This window comes from Carettochelys insculpta, chromosome 4 (genome assembly GCF_033958435.1).
Source record: "Carettochelys insculpta isolate YL-2023 chromosome 4, ASM3395843v1, whole genome shotgun sequence".
Classification (NCBI taxonomy): Eukaryota; Metazoa; Chordata; order Testudines; family Carettochelyidae; genus Carettochelys; species Carettochelys insculpta.
In genome coordinates, this window is record NC_134140.1 from 20,030,225 (window position 1) to 20,049,494 (window position 19,270).

General features: G+C 42.6%; 1 protein-coding gene across 1 annotated transcript in view; it reads left to right on the forward strand.

Annotated features, from left to right (window-relative positions):
- The window catches only part of GRK4 (G protein-coupled receptor kinase 4), a 94,400-nt gene that overhangs the window by 5,830 nt on the left and 69,300 nt on the right, over positions 1-19,270 (forward strand). The gene's annotated exons all lie outside the window — the stretch shown is intronic.

Consider the following 19,270-nt stretch of genomic DNA (forward strand, 5'->3'; position numbering starts at 1 on the left):
GACAGTGTAGATAATGGTACCTGAGCAGACATCTTTTGACATGTACACGCTTCTACACCTTGCAAGTGCGAAACAAATTCCAACAAGGAGGGTTTCTTTGAAGACCTTGTAGCTGACAGGAAAATGAACAAAGCCTTATATATTATTTCTTGGGAACAAATGGGCAAGCGTGACTGGGGTATATACAAACTTGAGCTTTCAGGGATTGCATAGTATTTGATCATCTCTACATGAAAACATACAGGTCTTGACATTCTACTGATCAGTGGTGAGTGCCATCGGTCTTTACACAATCTATGCTTTCATTTATAAAGATATTTTTGGCTTTTGTAAGTCCTGATACCTTGTTCCTTTTTCCCCTTTCCTCCTATAGTTGGGGACATTCTAAGCTATTAGGTCAGGGTGAGCAACTTTTCCAAGGTGGAGCATTGAATTTGGTCTTTTGGCCTCTATGTACAGTCCAAGTGCTGGTGATCTTTTTTTAAAATCACTAATAGTCCTACTTACAACAGCTTCGTTAATAAATTAATCTTTGTCCAGCGGGGTTTTTTTCTTGGATTCTCTGGTCTGGCAACATCTGTGGTCCAGCACACAACGCTGACTGTGAGAGCTGTGAGCTCCCTCTGCATCCAGTCAAAGTGCTGCTATGATTCAGTCAGCACATCACGCCAATTCTAGATATACAAGCACAGTTAGCAAAGCTACCTTATTCCAGGAGACTCTTTAGGATACAACAATCTTGCAGTGCACTGAGATAAAGGAAGACCACTCACTAGCCTGGGTTACCCAATGCTACTGTAGATACAGGAGTCATTCACCCAGCACTGAAATGCAGCCACCTCAGTCCATAGATAGTCTTTCTGGGGAGAAATAGTTTTTACTTCCAAACAAAACCCAGGAAACCCAGCATGCATGTGCATGTGCGCACACACACCTGGATCAATGTGAAGGCTCAGCTGTGCTGGGGGTTGATGAGACCTGTCTGGGTGCATCCTTCAGGTGAGGATGAGGAAATGCCATACATAACATGGACTGCTCTGAATATATTGAATAAATACCTTTGTTCCTCTGTTTGTGAGTCAGGCCAAGTTCCTGTCTATCTATATCAATAGCTATATCTATATCATGTATATGGCCATTATATAAAATAAATAAAATGCCATATTTTATTTGTATGTGTGTCAGTTATCGAAACAACCCAGAGATGGGCTGGGTGTGGAAGACTCCTTTCAAATGGCATCAGTTACTCTATTCAGGAAGACTATATTCTCATACCCTGTGTCTGCACGTGCCCCTTCCTTTCAAAAGGGCATGTTAATGAGCGGGTTCAAAAGGTGCTAATGAGGTGCTGCAATGAATATGCAGCACCTCATTAGCATAATCGTGGCCTCGGCAATTCGAAAGTGCGGCTTTTCAAATTGTGTGCTGCCCGTTGTGACGGGACCTTCCGAAAGGGGGCCCCCCTCCAGTTTTCGAAAGCTCTTCTTCTGATCACCAGATAGGACGAAGGGCTTTCAAAAACCGGGGACCTTCTGAAAGGACCCTCCCTGTCTCCATGGGTGGTGTGTGATTTGAAAATCTTCACTTGCGAATCGCTGTGGCTGCCATTATGCTAATTAGGCACTGCATATTCATTGCAGCGCCTCATTAGCATCTTTCGAACCCACCCCTTAATGTGCCCCTTTTGAAAGGAAGGGGCACGTGTAGACCCAGCCATAGAGGAGTTCGGAGTACTCTTTGTCAGAGGCAATACAAGCTCTGCAAGAATGGGAACAAGTTGACTCACAAATGTGAGAGCAAGGTATTATAATACCCATATTATGTTTCTGAAACTTGTCACATGCTAGGAAACCCAAAACAGAAAACTTCATATATTTCATCTGAGATGCTTATGAAGAAAACTTGATGCTAGCTGATGGGATAAAAGTAACCAAGCTGAAGTGTTAAAAAGGACTGGCCAGGATACAGTAGAGACAGTGGTTCAAGAAAGAGGACTGAAGTGGTTTGGACGTGTACAAATGTCAGAAAACCGTATTCCTAGATAAGTGCTTGGTTGGCTATCACCTGTTGAAAGATGGGGGAAGCGAGGAGAGGACAACAGATGGTATAGAAGAAAACCCTTGAGAAAGATGGAGATGTCCTGGAAATAGGCTGTAACTGAGTAAGAAACTTGACATTAGACAAAAGGAGATGCAAAGACTGACTTGCCTTGTGTCACAATGCATAAGAGTGTTTAACAAGTTATTACACTCACATATTGCATCTTGTTTTAAAATAGATAGTAAGATCTTTGTGACAGAGAATCTGTCTTCCTTTGTGTAGCACTATGCAAAGTGAGACTATGTTGAATTTTGCCCCTTATGTGACAAAAAGAATAAGAAGAAATTACATGAGTTTCAGGGGTAGGGGTGTCCAGATAAATGTTTACTAAATATGCACAATATTTAAGGCCTAGTTATCTCTGCACATTGCTGCTCTCCAAAACATATGGCATGGAGAATGCCACCAGAAGGTCCCCAGTCTGTTTAAAGAGATACTACTTTATTCTTCAAATCATTGTTTCTCAACCAGGGATATGCGTATCTCAGGAGTATGCAGAGATTTTCCACTCTTCTAGGTGTTTGCTTAGTTGTACAGCAGGCTACAGAAAAAGCACTAGTGAAGTCACTATGAACAAAAATTTCATACAAATTATTTTTTATACTGCCCTGTATATTAAGAACCGGAATGTAAGTACAATATTTGTATTCCAATTGATTTATAATTGTATGGTAAAAACAAGGAAGTAAGCAATTTTTCAGTAATAGCGTGCTGTGATACTTCTGCATTTTGTGGACAAGCTGCTTTTAAGTCAGGTGAAACTTCGGGTACACAAGACCAATCAGATTCCTGAAAGTAGTCTGGAAAAATTGAGAGCCACTGCTCTGCGTTCCAGACTGTAATCCTACTTGGGGTATTCTGTGCTACAATAATATAAATTACTATAAGGCTGTGTCTACACAGGCACAAATCTTCAAAATAGTCATATTTCAAAGATTACTAATGAGGCACTGAATTGAATATTCAGCATCTCATTAGCATTAGGACGCTTCCGACCGTGGTGCTTCAAAAGCCCCGCTTTTGAAAGTGTGCGGCTCGGCACGGCTACACGGGGGTCCTTTTCGAAAGGACCCCGCACCTTTTGAAATCTCCTTATCACTGATTGGGATAAGGAGATTTTGAAAGATGCGGGGTCCTTTCGAAAAGGACCCCCATTTAGCCATGCCGAGCCACGTGCTTTCGAAAGCGGGGCTTTCAAAGCACCGCGGCCGGAAGCGTCCTAATGCTAATAAGGTGCTGAATATTCAATTCAGCGCCTCATTAGTAGTCTTGGAAATGGCCATTAGTATGGCTATTTTGAAGATTTGTGCCTGTGTAGACACACCCTAAATGCCCAAGAGCATAGGAACAAAATCAATTGGGAGTTTTAAAACGCGTTTTAAAAATAATGGGTGTGTGTGAAAGATTATCTGTTATAGCAGGGCCTCTCACACTCCCGGGCTCCAGTCTCTGTTCTGTCAGAAACTCAGTGGAGACCATTCCAGTTCCAGGCACCCATGCTTTCATTCTGTGGGAAAATCTCACCACCTCCTATATACAGCTGATGACAGTAACACCCCTGGTTACCCAGTTACAGGGGACCACAGACTTCCATACCCTTAGCTCTGTCTTTTCCCTTTCCTGCACTCCCAGCTGCCTTATATAACCCCTCTGCTCTGGGGTTCACAGCTGCCAGCCATCAGGCCTGGGTTTGCTCAGCTGGCTCCTATAACCCTTTGGGTGGGGTTGCCTTGACAGAACTCTGGCTCAGGCTTTTCTGGCCAGTGGTCAGTCATATTATGTAAAGTTGAAGGTGTCTCTGTTTTGTTCCACTTAATCTTGTTAATTTAAATATCTCTGCTATATACATTAAAATTGAATGTGGCCCATGTTCATTTATATCCTATTGTAAAATCACAATACTATATTCTAGGTCAGATTAGCTAAACCTCATGTCAGCCAATGTAAATTTACAGGATGAGCAGGTTTGAGAAAATATGGGAGAATTATAGGCTACAGATACTGGTTGCACAAAGTAAAATGTTTATGCATTAGACTTTCAAACTGTTCACGAGTACATGCCGTCGATATGAAAGCCTGGCCACTTATTCTAGTGGCTTCAGTTGTGGGTCCTAACCTCCAGCCGCATATAGACGTGAAGAGATTGCTGGGATTTCTGCAAGCATATTGCCACAGACTTGTTTGAAAGATTGTGCCTATAAAGTAGTTGCAGAAATGTGTACATAATTTTATGTGATAGTTTTTGAAAATCTAAGGTATTGAGTCTCTAAAATCCAGATCTGAGATGGGACAGTTTCTTAAGTTTTTTTAACGAAGAAATTCAAATATAGTGGTTTTTCTGCAGGCTGTCCCAAAAAGTTTTAGCCTAAAAGGGTCACTTAATTATTTTTCCCTCTTCTGGCTTTTATAGGGAGGTATTAGATTCACACAAGTATTCTATCCTGTGGGTTTGGAAAAGGAACATAATGAGCAGTGCAAAATAGAAAGAGAAATTAACTTGCCTCCCCTGATGCTTCTGTTTCTTTAGTTTTATTTCGTTGTTGGTTTTAATGTATTCTGCAATGAGCATACATTTTGCTTATACAAGTGGGACTCTCCTGTCTGCCGATTTCTTGTTCTTGACGTTCAAATAGTCTTCAACTCTACATCTACAATCAGAATAATTCTACAAGTACCTGTATTAAATTATGGGCTTGGTCATACTGTGGGTTATCTTTTTAGCTTTTCAGTCTATAGAAATGTTCTGGTCATGGCAGGTGAATGCCTGTTGTATATTCTGACATATATTCTGAAAGGTTAATCAGTTTGAAAGAGCAATTTCATTTTTTTTGATCTTGTAAGGGATGAAAGAAAAAGCTATTTCTCTTTCTTGTGGAAATAATAGGGAAGTGACATGAGATGAGTAAACCCATGTTAATCCAAAAGAGCAGTTATATCACACAGGCGGGTCCAGTGGTTGGCTGGAGAAGTACAGTGCTAAATGTTTGATGGTAAGGTGAAAGTGATGGATGCTTGTTGGTCAGCATAACCCCTAAAATATGTCTAATGGATCTTCTATTTTTATATAAATGTGCAGGTCACTTTATTTGCATAACATAGTGTGCTTGTGTTTGAAAAAATATACATGAATGGAAAAATAATTCAGATATTACCTCGTCAGAAGACCTATCTTACTAGCTAATTATAGACATGAAGAAGGGGGTTGCTGGGATTTTTCTGTGAGGATACTCCCCAAAAAAGTCTGGGGCAGTATCCTTTTCCTGTCAGCTTCTGGTTTGCAGGTGTCTGAAAATGTGAAACTAGTGGAAGGGAGAAAAAATTTTGTAGTCAGCCACATAGCCTACTAGGAGGAGGCTTGTGTGACGGGGTAGGAAAAAGAGAAGGAAGTCCCTTTTACCTACCAGCAAGTAGGAATGTGCAGCTTCCAATTGATCAGATGCCTATAAAACAAAGACTAATATAAAAGCCTCCAAGAAGGGTGCAGGATCTTTATAGAAGTCCCAGTTGCTTTTACTTCCCAGTATCATGATGTAATTTGGGCAAGTTGGGCCACAAAGAATTATGGGGGTCAAGACAAAAAATAGCCCGTCCTTGAATCTTAGGTAGGGGGGGGAAAAGAAGGTTAAAGATTTTAAAATAAGCCCCGTACAGTGTATTCTGTTTCTGAACAAAATGTCTAACAGTTTAAAAATTATTAAGCTATTGTACATGCATCCATGTAACGTAATATGATTCTTTGCATCAATTCAATTAAATAATGGAGAGAATAAAGAAAGAGGGCCCCTCTTTCACTGAGCTTTGTTGTGGTTCAAATGTAAACACAGAATTGTCAAAAAATTAAAAATTGTTATTATTTCCTCAGCTTTATTTAGATCCAGTTGTGAATAATTGATACTGTATATTACTATATGCTCTTGGGTTTGGCCAGTACATCATGTACAGTAGGGTCTCAGAGTGTGCAAACCCAGAGTACACAACCCTGCTCTTACGCGGCTGACCCCCAGTTCATACAGTAAACCCTGGAAATGCGTGATTTCCAATTGCAGTAAACTTGCTCCTGTCCCCAGCCCTGGCTCAAACCCCATGGCTCTGCATTGCCCTGGTTCAGCCCCCACCCCCACCCCCACCCCCAGCTCTACTCACCACCCATGCATAGCTCCAGCTCACTACCCCATAGGTGTGACTCTGACTCAACCTCCCCAGCCCCAGTTCAACCCCCCTGATGGCTCAGCTTACCCCCCACCCCCACGCCTGGCTCTGACTCTGGCTCACCACCCCTCGTGTGCAGCTCTGGCTCAACACCCCCATCACACTGGTTCAGACCCCTTGCACATGGCCCTGGTTCCTTCCTCCTGCCCTTGCTCAAACCCCCTGTGTGTAGCTGCAGTTCAAATCTCCCACAGCCTGGCTCACCACCTGAGGAGGGCTCTGGCTCAACTCCACCCCTCATCCCCATGCAGCCCTAACCCACCCCAGGCTTACCCCCCGCCTCCCACGGCCCAAACCCACCGCCAGGCTTAACCCTCCCCAACTGCCCTCCCACCCCGGGACTTACCTTTCTGTTGCTTCCCCAGCTGTAGAACGTGTGTTCTTCTGGGGAAAAAGCTGGACACTCCACTTACGCAAAATTCGTGTTACATGAGGTTGCATGGAATGGAACCCTTGCGTAACTCAAGGGTCTGCTGTATTATGGAAGTTTATGGCTGATAGAGGGGGATTGCAACTTCGTGTTTGCTTTATTTCCTGTCACTGAACTTTTTTGTTTCAAAAGTAAAAAACATGATGAGGACCAATCCTTTCCTCACATATTCAGATAAACCTTGCAGCATATTTCTGACACAGTTGTGTGTTTGTAGAACTGGGTGGAGCTGACTCAACTTTCTCACCAAATGCTATCTGATCGTTTTGGCTTTTGGAGTTTGTTGCGCAAGTATTTGTGTAGAAGCAAACATGAACCAACACTATAACTTGCATTTTGTGAGTGCTCTTCAACCATACATTTAAAAATATTTTGCAAAGGTGGATGGGATACTTATCTGCTATTTCTGGTGGCAAAGGTGATTTTTGTTCTCCTGCTAAATGAGAGGAGTACCACTCAGTTTGACCCTGTGTTGTCAATTCATTGTCAGTGCAAATGCAGTGCTAAGTTCTATGTTACTGGACTCCGGGAGGTGTCCTTCAGTGCCCCAGTGTGTCTGCTTTGGCCATCACTTTCTGCTCTGCAGTGTACAGAGGAAAAGCCTCTGGAAAGTTTGAATTTGACTTATTTATCCAGCATGGTGAGCACAGCAGCCACTACACCAGAGCAGGACATTTTATCATGAATACACCAGGGTTGCAAATGAGTTCCAGCATGGAGTGTCCTGGAGATCTTGGATCCTGGAGTTCTCCCACTGTGGTGAGCCACAGAGGGGTGGAACAACTCTGTCCACTGTATCCGCTGCTGGTTAACTGAAACAGGTAAACCTCAGCTGTTTAGGGCGAGTCTTAGCATTTAACCAGTTAAACGCTAATATCCCTAGGGGCCAGGCAGCACATTCCATGGGGAGAGATACCTCCCTGTGTGTGTTGGGTGGGGAAGGGAGTTACCAGCACACACTACCCAAGAGCAGCATCAGTGAGCGTTCCCCTTCACATGGCCCTTCTACAGATCTCCTTACAGGCCTCTTGTGAGCTCAGGCCCCCTTGCAAAGTCACAGTTCCTGAGCAAAGCCAGGAGAGCTATACTTTGCAAGCATCACACATGTTCTTAAAGTGGGGACAAGAGCAAAACTCTTACCATGTCTACTCCCTGAAAGTCAGTGCAGCCACCCTGCACAGTGCATTGTGCCTGCCTGCCTGCTAGGAGCTCAAATGGCTCACTGGGCCTTGTATATATAACACATCTCTTTTGTTCAGAACACTGCTTCAGTTGTTTGTGAATTAACCTTGGTTTTACAGTGTTTCTTCTATAAAGACTACCCTTGGTCTGTCTTCTAAAAACAGGGCTGCAGGTTCTATGTTACCTACTCCCATGAACCATCCATCATTTTGTCTATCTCAAATCAGAAGGTGAAAGAAACATACCTGGGACAAAATATTCAATGAGCAGATGCAGCTAGCACACAGAAGCACATGCTGAAATGGAAAACATGGAGTAGAACAATGCTACAGGTGATATTCACAGAACAAGAGAAGAGAAGAGCATGTAGGGAGCATAACTGTAAAATGCACGAGTACAAGTTGAGGTTCACGGAGGAGGAAACCAAACTTCTAAGGTGCCTGGCAGAGGCGCAGGAAAAGGATCTGAAGCATAGACTTCCTCTGCATCCTATGATGAACTACCTGACCTGCTCCCCATGTTCCATAGCCTCCTCCCCTAGGCACCTGAGCATATGTTGGGGAAAGTCACAGATAGCTAGTTACTCAACTCCCAGTGATGCTTCCTGTTACATAAGGCAGACAATTCTCAGAACTTTGATGGGTAAATTGGGGGTTTAATAAGCTACTTTCCCTTGCACCCTTCATCCCCTCCTCATCATAGCTCAGATCATGAATTTCTTTACTGTCTCTGCCTCAGTTTCCCAAATAAAACATCATGGTTTTAGAACAGGGTCTTAATTTGTGTTTGTGGTAGCATGGCCTCATATCAGAGGTGAAATTGGTCCATTACAGACTCAATCCTGAATCCCAAATATAAATCCATAGAGCAGAAACACAGAAATGCACACCAGTCCATATACTTACACTGTACCTTAAACTCATATCTGGCAGCCCCAGGATTGGGAGGTTGCCAGATATTCAAATGGAAATAATAGAGGGATACCTAGCAATGCATAACACTAAAGAAGAACAAGATTAGATATTAAGAAGCGAACAAAAATGTATGCAGAATACTTTATTTACCAACAACAACATTGCACCCTGTAAATTTATACTGTATTTGCTGTATTTATGTGTGTTTACTTTCACTGTGTTGTACTTATGGCTTCAATGCTGGTCATATTTAGCTCTTCCAGGACACCAGTGTTTGTGCACCTGTCCTCCCAACAGATATTCAGGCTTGTCCTGAGGCAGTATTGATAATATTGTTCAAGTGCCTTCAGATAATGCTTGTGTGGTGTCCTGGTTTCACGTGCAGTACAGTAGCATTGGAACAACCATTGTACGGCATACAAGAAGTTTATTCTTGGAATAGATGTCCCTTCTTCTCAGGAAGGCAAAAGCAGCATTTACACTGCTGGATTTCTGCAGCAATGTTGACTTTAGTGAAAGATGCTTCTAAGGTATGGGGAGTGCTCCATACTTTCCATCAGTTCACCATTGACTTCAATAGATGGTACAAGAGATTGTCCCATTGGTGAGGGTTACTGGAGCACCCTGATCTTTACCTACTTTGCTTTATCTAATTCTTGACTTCCCCCACCTCCTCCTACCCGTTAGCTCTCTGATTTGCTTACCTTGATGATAATTCTTCTGATTTGTCAACCTTGATTACTATTTTTGGTTCTCTGTGCCTTAAATATTGAGTCTGTTCTGGTATGGTTATGATCTGAAGAAGTGGGTCTGTCCCACGAAAGCTCATCACCCAATAAATTATTTTGTTAGTCCTTAAAGTGCTACTGGACTGCTTTTTTGTTGTGATAGTATAGAGACTAGCATGGCTATCTCTCTGTTACTGATCTTTTTGATGTTCGGTGTAAGGCTGAAATTCTTGTGTGCTTCAGTGAACGTCTGAAGGGCTACAGAAGAAAGAGAGAGAGCAGCAACCATCTTGTCATCCACGTACTGGAGCTCCATGATTGAGGTTGTGGAGGTCTTGCTTTTAGCTTTCAGTCTCCGGAGATTGAAAAGCTTCTTGTTCATTTATAGACAATCTTCACGCCATCTGGAAGCTTGCCATCAATAAGGTGAAGAGTCATGGTGCTGAAGATTTATCATTCATGAATACCTTTGTTAGACTGGTCACATGGTTTGGATATCTAGTCAGCACCTCCTAAAACATTCTTTTTTTCAAAATTGGAGGAAGGACAGAGGAGCATCGGGGGCCAGCGGAAGTGATATAAGGACATGCTGGCGGCACACATGAAAAAATGCAGCATTGGTGTTGACACCTGGGAGAACCTTGCTGAATACTGTCCCAGTGGAGAACAGTAATCCATGATGGGATGGCACAATTTGAGGGGTCCTACCACAGTGCAGACAAGGGAGGCGGAGAAGAAGAAAAGAGCATCAAAAACTGCTCTGCACCTCTCCAACAGCTGCCAACACCTGCCCCTTTTGTGATAAGACCTGTGCTTCCAGAATTGAGCTATCAGGGATCAAGGGACTCACAAATAGGAGAGTGATATGAAGATGTCCTGCTCCTTATCGAGAGACCACAAAGAGATCTATGGAAAACTTGGTTAAGGTTTACTTATGGCTAAAATGCTGATGACTTGAGAGTTCTGGATGATAGAATGCTGGATATTAAAGCGTTTACTGTAAATAAATCTGTGGAATTTCCACTACATGCATTTGATGAAGCGGGCCTTTGTCCATGAAAGCTTATACACCAATAAATCTGTTCAGTCTGTAAGGTGCCACAGGACTTCTCGTTGTTTTTGCAGATACAGAGTAACACGGCTACCCCTCTGATATCTGTAGAAACTGACTCCTGTGTCTATTCACGTGTACATATCTAACTTGAACTAACACATTTACTTCCACATTATTAGTTAGCGAATCTTACTAGGATCAGGACTCCAGGGTAGTAGATATACACAAAAAAGAGCATTTCAGTGAAGAATTTAGAATATAGCTAGACAAAAGTAGAGAGAAAGGTATGATACATTGTCCTTCCTGCAGACACTTGTCAACAACATTCACTTTTTAAGAAATTATACACTTCTTCTTTTGGACATCTCTTCTCTTTGAAAAACTGGTTATGAAATGATTAGACACATTTTATGTCATCAATTTTTTGTGTGCATATCAGCAAAAGGGATAGGTCAAAAAGGCTGCAACTTTTATTCACAGAGTACACACACACGCTGCAATACATGCACCTCCTTACACGAAAGAGAGACAGTCTGTTATGCACATATGATGCATATAGGGAAGTAATGGGAGTGCAGCAGTATAGGGAGGTGAATGTGGTGCTGGGCATTTGGAGTGAGTCCTGGAAGTGGTGGCTTTGAGAGGATAGGAGAATGCTGGGATGGGGGACAGGGGAGATGGGATGGGAGGGATGCAATAATAATAAGAGGGGATGGAGATGTGGGGGGGGAGTTGGGATGGGGAGGGATGCAGCAAAGGAAATGGGGTTGCAGTCCCATTACCAGCACTTCGGCAACAAGACTACCCATACCTGGAATTCCTGGGTGCCAGTGATGGGCAACAGACTGCGGTTTGCAGCAGGGCACATACTGCAGCTAGAGCTTAGCCAAACAAGGAGCATAATGTGAAGAGGTCTGGCAACAATGCAAGAGAAGTGTGCCACAAAGCCTCAACGACCATCTGGCAAGTCCTAATGAATCATGCTAGATTGTCTCCTGCCATGACCCAGCCAGTGGGAGCTGCCCCTGCGGTTGTGGGGCAGAACAGTAGGTGGACCTCCCCAAGCCACCTCTGTGGCTAGGAGTCAGATGTTCTGGCTCCTTCCCAGGAGCCATACTGTGGGGCAGCTAGCAAGGAACCTACCAGGTCTGGTGCATTGTACCACCAACCAGACAGTCAATGGCCCAGTCAGCAGTGCAATCACTAGGATCCCTTTTTGACTGGATGTTCCAGTTGAAAACCAGACATCTGGTCACCATAATAATATGCACTGAAATGTAATACAGTGCTTGTATTCCAGGTGATTTATAGTATAATTTTTTGGTAAAATAAGAAGGTAAGTGATTTTTCATTAATAGTGGGCTGTGACATTTTTTGTATTTTTCTGTCTGATTTTGTAAGCAAACTGTTTTTAAATGAGGTGAAACTTGGGGTACACAAGAAAAAAATCAGACTCCTGAAAGGGGTACAGTAGTCTAGAATGATTGAGAGCCACTGCTCTAATCATCTGGCACAGAAGCTGATTTAGAAGATAGGTTACATACCACAGTTAGTAGTTCTGCAATTTCATATTTGAGTTCCTTCCTAATTCTTCAGTAAATAGTATGTGATTCTGGTGACGTTTTCTTTTATCAATTTGTTTCAACACATTCTCTATTTACACTTCAGACTGGGACAGTTCCTCAGACTTGTCACCTAAAAGGATGCTATGGGTATGGGGATCTCTCCCATATCCTCTGCAGTTAAGAATAACGCAAAAAAAAATTTAGTTTTTCCACAGTGGCCTTGTTTTTCTTGAAAGCTTCAATAGTAGTAGAGTCCAATAGTAAAGCAAGGATCTCCACACTTGTGGTTGTCGCCCTTGCACATTCATCACAGGTTTCCCCCAGCCCTCCCTGTTCTAAATAAATGCCCTCCCTCAGAGCCAGGCACCAGCCCCCCCCCCATATTCCACCTGACTCACTGGAGTTGCTGTTGCTGGATCAGGGCCACCAGGATCCCAGGTGTCATGCTGGGTCACAGGCATGGGGCACTAGGAGCTGTGACAGGGCCAAAGGAGTCATGTGTCTCATAGCTGGCACCACAGGTGCTGCACAGGAGAAACTATGCTGGGGCTACCTCTGCTGCTTCCGCCATGCTCTTGTCCTACCATGTGGTGGGGCGTGTGTGTGGAACAGCCAGAAGGGCATCCCATGTGTGCAGCTCTCCTGAGCTGCTTAGCTGCAGTTTGCCACGCTCTGCTGCCCTCTTTGCCACCACAATTCAATAGCATCTGTATTGTCTGCTGGCATCTAACTATCTCTTCATATCTCTTTACTTTGTTTTGTCATCATGGATCTTTTGAGGAAGGTGGAGCTCTTGCTCTGGGTCTTCTTGTGTAGTTGTTTGGTTTCATTGGGTCAGATGTTTAATTTGAGTCTTAGCTTTAGATTGTCTTCATACTGTTTGCAGACACTTCACCCTTGTGACTGTTCATTTTAATTTCTGTTTAACTAGCTTTATCATATTATTGTAGTTTCCCTGTGTGAAGTTAAATGCTACTGCAGTGAATTTCTTTGTCATTTTTTGCCCCCACAAAGATGTTAAATTAAATTGCACTGCAGGTGAACTGCTCAGTAACAGCAATCATAGTCTTATCTTTTGCCAGATCCTGTACCACAATTTGAACTAGATCCAGAGTGGCCTCTTTTCTGTGGGTGCAGGCAAAGCTGCTCCAAGAAGCTGTCATTTATGGTGTCTAGAAACTTCATTTCTGCATTCCATCCTGAAATTATGACATACCCCATCAATATGGGGTTGTTTTTAAATCCTCCATTAGAGGGGCTATTATGGCAAAAACATGCACTAATTTTGAGATTTTCATAATCTCTGTCGTCATATTGTTCAGTATTATAGTCCTATTGCTATGTTCTTATTGTTCAAGCACTGAATTTTCATCCATACAAATTCTGTGGTACTGCTATCTCCCCATTAGACTCTTACAATGGCTCATATCCCCCTGTCTGATCTGACTTCTTTCCTCTTTTGGTACCTACGATTGATAATGGGCCATTTCCACCTTGCTGAATAGACCTAGTCAGCTCTAGCCCTCCCTTTTTCTGTGACCCCATTCTTTAAATACTCCTCTGAAACTACCCGCCCCCCCACTCATGCATCTGATGAAGTGGGTCTTTGCCTAGGAAAGCTTATGCTCCAAAATATCTGTTAGTCTATAAGGTGCCACAAGACTTCTTGGTGTTCTGTGGTACTGCGGGATTCACTTAAGATGTTTTACTTATGAAACTCTGCTTTCTTTCACATAGGCTATATCTACACAGCGATGTTATTTAAGTTTACGAGATAATGGGTGCACTGTTCCAGGATCCCTGTAAACCTCATTGCATGAAGAGCATAGGGATGCCTCGAAATAGGGCTTTATTTCAGCATGTGGCACTGCTTAGACAGTGCCACATGCCAGAGTAGCCTATCTTGAAATCTACGTGAAAGAAGCTACACAGTTTGCTTATTTCAAGGTTGGGGCACCAAGTAGACATAGCCATATAGTGCTACTCCCCCAATCGGTCATTCCTGTATATTTTTGATTCCTGGTATCACCATGCACCATTAATTATCATCATTCCACCAAGTTTCTGTAATGGCTTTTATCAATATTCTCATTTAATGCCAGGCACTCTACTTCATCTATCCTTCGTATACAAGCAGTTGTACAGTTTGTCAATGTTGAGTTGCTTAACTTCGTGTATTACGTTTAAGCAGCACTGGCTCAGGTATGAAGCCTGTTGTTCAGCCATAAACAGAAAGTGCAGAACCTGTCAGTTTCATGATTGCTCTTTGGCAAAGTGCAGCATTCGTCTTTCGATAAGAATTTGTCTGAAGCACTTGTAGCGAGATTTCAGGGCAGGAGCACCAGAATCAGTAAATACCATCACAGACCATAATCACTACAGCCTCAGCTATGGATTGTTTTGATTTGCCACAGAAATATAACGGGATCACAACAAGATAAGTCATTGGCTGAAAAGCAAATTGTCCTCCTGCATTATTTTTACAGAAACTGTATATTAAACAGTGTGGTTTTAAAAACATTAACACCAAAAAACCTTGCTGGATCCTCAAGAGATGCATTCAGTCCTCTTAGTATTAGATACCGATACTTTTTTTTTACATGTTGTTGTAGATATATTCCTAATTATAATAGGACCTAGAACACACAGAAAGAATCAGCCTAGTTGCACAACCATGGATGTTGCTGGACGACAGTGCCCCAGTTGCCCCAAGCCAATCTACCTGCTGGGATAGTCCCACTGGTGGCAGGGAGCTGTGTTGGCAGCCCTGCTGCAGGGAGCCCATAAGTCCCATGGCTGGAGGGAGACCTGCAGGGGCAAGGGAAGAGCCCAGCCTGGCTGGGATGGGGATCCCTGGCTTCAGCCCCATCAAGAGCCTCACTGGGGCTGGGGAGTTAACAGGGAGCCTTGCCATGGCATCCCTGCCAAGGCAAGGATCCCGGACAGCAGCCCCGCAATGAAGAGCCTGGCTGAGCAAGGGATGCCTGTTGGCAGCCTGGCAGCAGGGATGCCTGCAAAGAGAGGAGCTCCCCACGCAGGCTGGGGGCAGGGAGCTTGGGGGGTGGGGGGGACCTTTCCTCGTCTAGCAAACTTCCTCATTTGGGACTATTTAGGTCCCAAGGGTGCCACACCAGAGAGGCACAATCTGTAGTGTATCATGAACAAGGTGTTCAGCTTTATATACCTGGATGAATGTGTCTGGATTGTGATCTTTAAAAATTGTCTAAACTGAAGGACAGAGGATGTATTATTTTCTTACAATATTTGAGGCAAAATACCAACAGGCATTTCTGATTATGTACTAATATTGAGGCCCGAACGAGGGTGCTCATTGCAGTGGTCTTAGAGGTATTCCTTAAATTCCTTAGAAGCTGGTTTATTTAGCATATAGCATAGATCAGAAGTTTTCTGCAACAGAATTTTGCAATAATGGCTCCTTTCCGTCTGTTATAAGTGGACTGTGCTATCAAAAAACTTGGTTGTTTGACACATTATACAGCATTGTCTGGTCAAAGCTGCAATTGCAATGTTTTTGTTTTGTGAGACCCTCTTTAGAAGAGTAGCAATAGAATGCTAACAGAGAAGTAGTTCAGTAGGTCCCAAGACCAAAGGGGCATTTAAAAACTTAGTGCATCCTGTTAGGATTCCTAACATGTATGTAGTCTTACACCACTTAGCATTTTTTCCTTCAAAGTTTACTTCCCCTGAGTTCACAGGCCCATCCATCTCGCATCCGAGATGGGTCTCTTTGAAAGATCAAACTGCACAGATGGGCAGATGTTAAACATTTTTACTGGAGCACTGAAGATATTCTCCTAATTTGGGGTGGTTCATTGTGAAGAGCTTTGTAATACTGTGTCTTTGTGATGAAGTTTGAAGTTGAGTGTTGGCAGAGCTAGAGAAAAACAGAAAACTGAAGTCAATGTAATGCATCCTGTAAGCATGTTGTGCACACCCTTTCTTCCTGTCCCCTCCCCAGTGTGGTTAACTGTGTCTTGTGATAGTTCATTGCCAAAGGGTATGGCGTCAAAAATTTCTCACTCTCCACATCTGCTCTGTCACACCGATACGTTTGTATTGGTTCAATGTGTAAAATTAAAAGTTTTTAAAACCTCTGTAAAGCATGAAGTTTATATATAATTGTAAAGCATTTTGTTATGCCTAAACTGATAAATCACTCTTTTAAAAATTATGATGTCTGTTGAACACTTAGCTTCTCCACAAAATGTATGTGTATACATATTTTACCTGTGTTAAGAAAATAAAGATCTTAAGGTTGCTGTGTAGCGTCATGGCTGTTTGGCTGGTTGACTGTGGGTAGTTAGCTTAAACAGTAAATACATTTTCAGAAAAATGTGGCTAATTAGCTATAGTGGCTACTGCTTCAGAACTGGTTGGACACCACAGATGTGGAGAGTTTAAAATCTCTTATATAATTACCTTCATCATACAATAGGGGAATTAAATATACCTTTGTGAGATAATTTAATAAAGAAATTTGTTTATATATATGAAATGTGAAAAATTACACAACATTAAAGTTGATAGTCTTCATCATGGAGGAATGCCTGTAAAGTGTTAAAGCCAGAGAGAATGGGTTTTCTGTTGGCAAGCAGCCAGGTGAGGCAATGGGAAGAAAGAGAGAGATTTTGAAATGAAACAGTTACCTGCTGAAGGGGGTGTTTTGTTTTGTCTAGTTAGAGTAAAGAGACCAAGATGTTTAATCCTAAACTGGTTTAATGAATCCAGAAAATATTAGGGCCACAACACAATCTTGGCATACAGATATGTAATTAGAAAGCAAATGTTTAGTTAGATGCAATCAGTTTATTTTTTTATGTTGTGTTTGGTGAAGGATGACTTAGGCTGGCTGATGTATTTTTCCCCCCACATGTGTTGTAACTTCTAAATTGAATCTCAGGGAAGTAATTCTCTGTGTTATTATCTATTTTTTTTAAAATGTGGGGTTTTTTTGGTAACACCTATCAATCAAGTGTGCTTTGTCACTTTCTTAGTATATTTTATCGTTTTTTTTTTTTAAATAAACCATCTTTTTTTTCTTAAATGCAATTATTTGATTCCTTTGCCCTAAAAGAAAGGTCTATGTATATTCATTCCTAAGACCAAAAGGTCAGCTATCTTATTGCAGCTTAATTTCTTCATCTTGTTTCCAGCCTCTCTCAGGAGAGACGGATAAGAGCTTGGGGTTATCAGCATAGGGTTCCTTGGTTCCTGGGTTTTCTCACTTGCGTGGTGGCAGCTACCTCCCAGGGTCAGGGAATCTGTAACCTTGGGAAACTTTTAAGCAGAAGCCTATAGAGGCAAGTGTCAGAATGGGGATCAGCCTTTATGTCTTCAAAAGATTCAGTTTCTACAGCAGTTAATTCTGTCATGTTGTTTACTCTGTATATTGTACAGTCTGTACCATTTAAGAGCAGGTACTATAGACACCTATTGGGGATGATCTAGATGGTGCTTGGCGCAGGGGACTGGACTCGATGACCTTTCAAGGTCTCTTCCAGTTCTAGTGTTCTGCTGAAACACAGAATATCTATTTGTATAGTGGTCAGTGATGTCTGTGCCCATGACTTGAGTCACTGAATGGTGCCATAATAATGGTAGTATTAATGCTTATTCTCAGGGCTTTTTTCTGCCCTAACACCATGGAACAACATGACAGCACCTTTTCTCCTGGTGCTGCCATTTTTAAAAGGCAGCTGAGCAGCTCCAAGCCACATGTGGCTCTTTGAAGAGCTATTTGCGGTGGCGGCAGTGGCAGCTGCTGCTCTCGCTCTCTTCTGGCTTCCAGCATCCTGCCATGCTGAAAGAGGACTTAAGGTTCAATTTAATTGGTTAAAACCAGTTAAATTCAGTCCTCCTTCAGCACAACGGGGCTCTAGGAGCTGCCCCTGCCAGAGGACTCGGGGGAGCCGCACAGTTGTGGTGAAGGGGAGACGGCTTGGTGAAAGAGCAGAATGTGGAGCTTTGAGTTCTGGGTAAGGTGAGTGAATCCTGGTTTGCAGGGGGTTGGTTTGTGGTTGTTGGGGAGGAGGTTAAGCCCTCTGGGGATGAGGGGGGGCTGGTTTGGGGTTGTGTTGGGGGGGTAAGATTTCTGGGGGTATGAGAGGGTGGTTTGAGGCTGCTGGGAGGGGGTTAAGCTGCTTGGGGGCAGAAGGGGGTGATTTGGGACTGCAGTGGGGGGAAGGGTTAAGCCTGGGGAGGGGGCAAAGTTTGGGGTTTGAGTTCTGGCACTATTTTTTCTAGGGGGGTTAAAAAAGCACTGCATAGTCTTACTAAGAAAATTGACTAGAAAAGGCTATTTATATGCAATTTGTTTTTTATTAGTGTGGTAAAACTTGATTTTGAGTGCTTGAATCCTTATTTTAATGGCTATGATTCCTCAACTTCTTCAGTTTTGCATTGTTACCTTGTCTGCCACTTTTTTCCCCTGAAGTTTGTGAAGGGAGTCAGTTGCATTTGAGAACCCTTTGAAATTGCACCATGAAGGTGTTGATTGAACTCTGCATGGCATCACAATATACATGTGAGATTGTATTTTCTGTGAAGATTAATAATAGAAACATACTTGTTAATATATTGGAATTGTGATGCTAATAAAGGAATGAAGTTCACTGCAGATTTCTGACCTATCATAAAACTTCTGAATATAGCTTGGTATTTACTTACTTAAATATGCACATCCGGATAGATGAAAGTTTTTCTGATCTTGTTGATGTGTCACAATCCTGTGTTTAGTTTTAAAAGTGAATTTGAATTATGGGTTCATCCAAAGGCATGATGTTCTGTATACAAGTACAAAGTGCTTGGATACTAAATATTTTTGCATATATGAAAATCAGAATGCACAAGAGATATTAAAGGGAATGGGGAAATGTTAGGAGACAAAACATGCAAATGTGAGATACCTTGCTTTCAGGAAAAATAGTACGTACCACTTGCAAAATATTTGGCCCTTCTCTGATAAATGAATCGGAGGGGTAGCTGTGTCAGTCTGCATCTGTAAGAACAATGAGAAGTCCTGTGGCACCTTATAGACAGGTTTTTTTGGAGCACAAACTTTTGTTGAC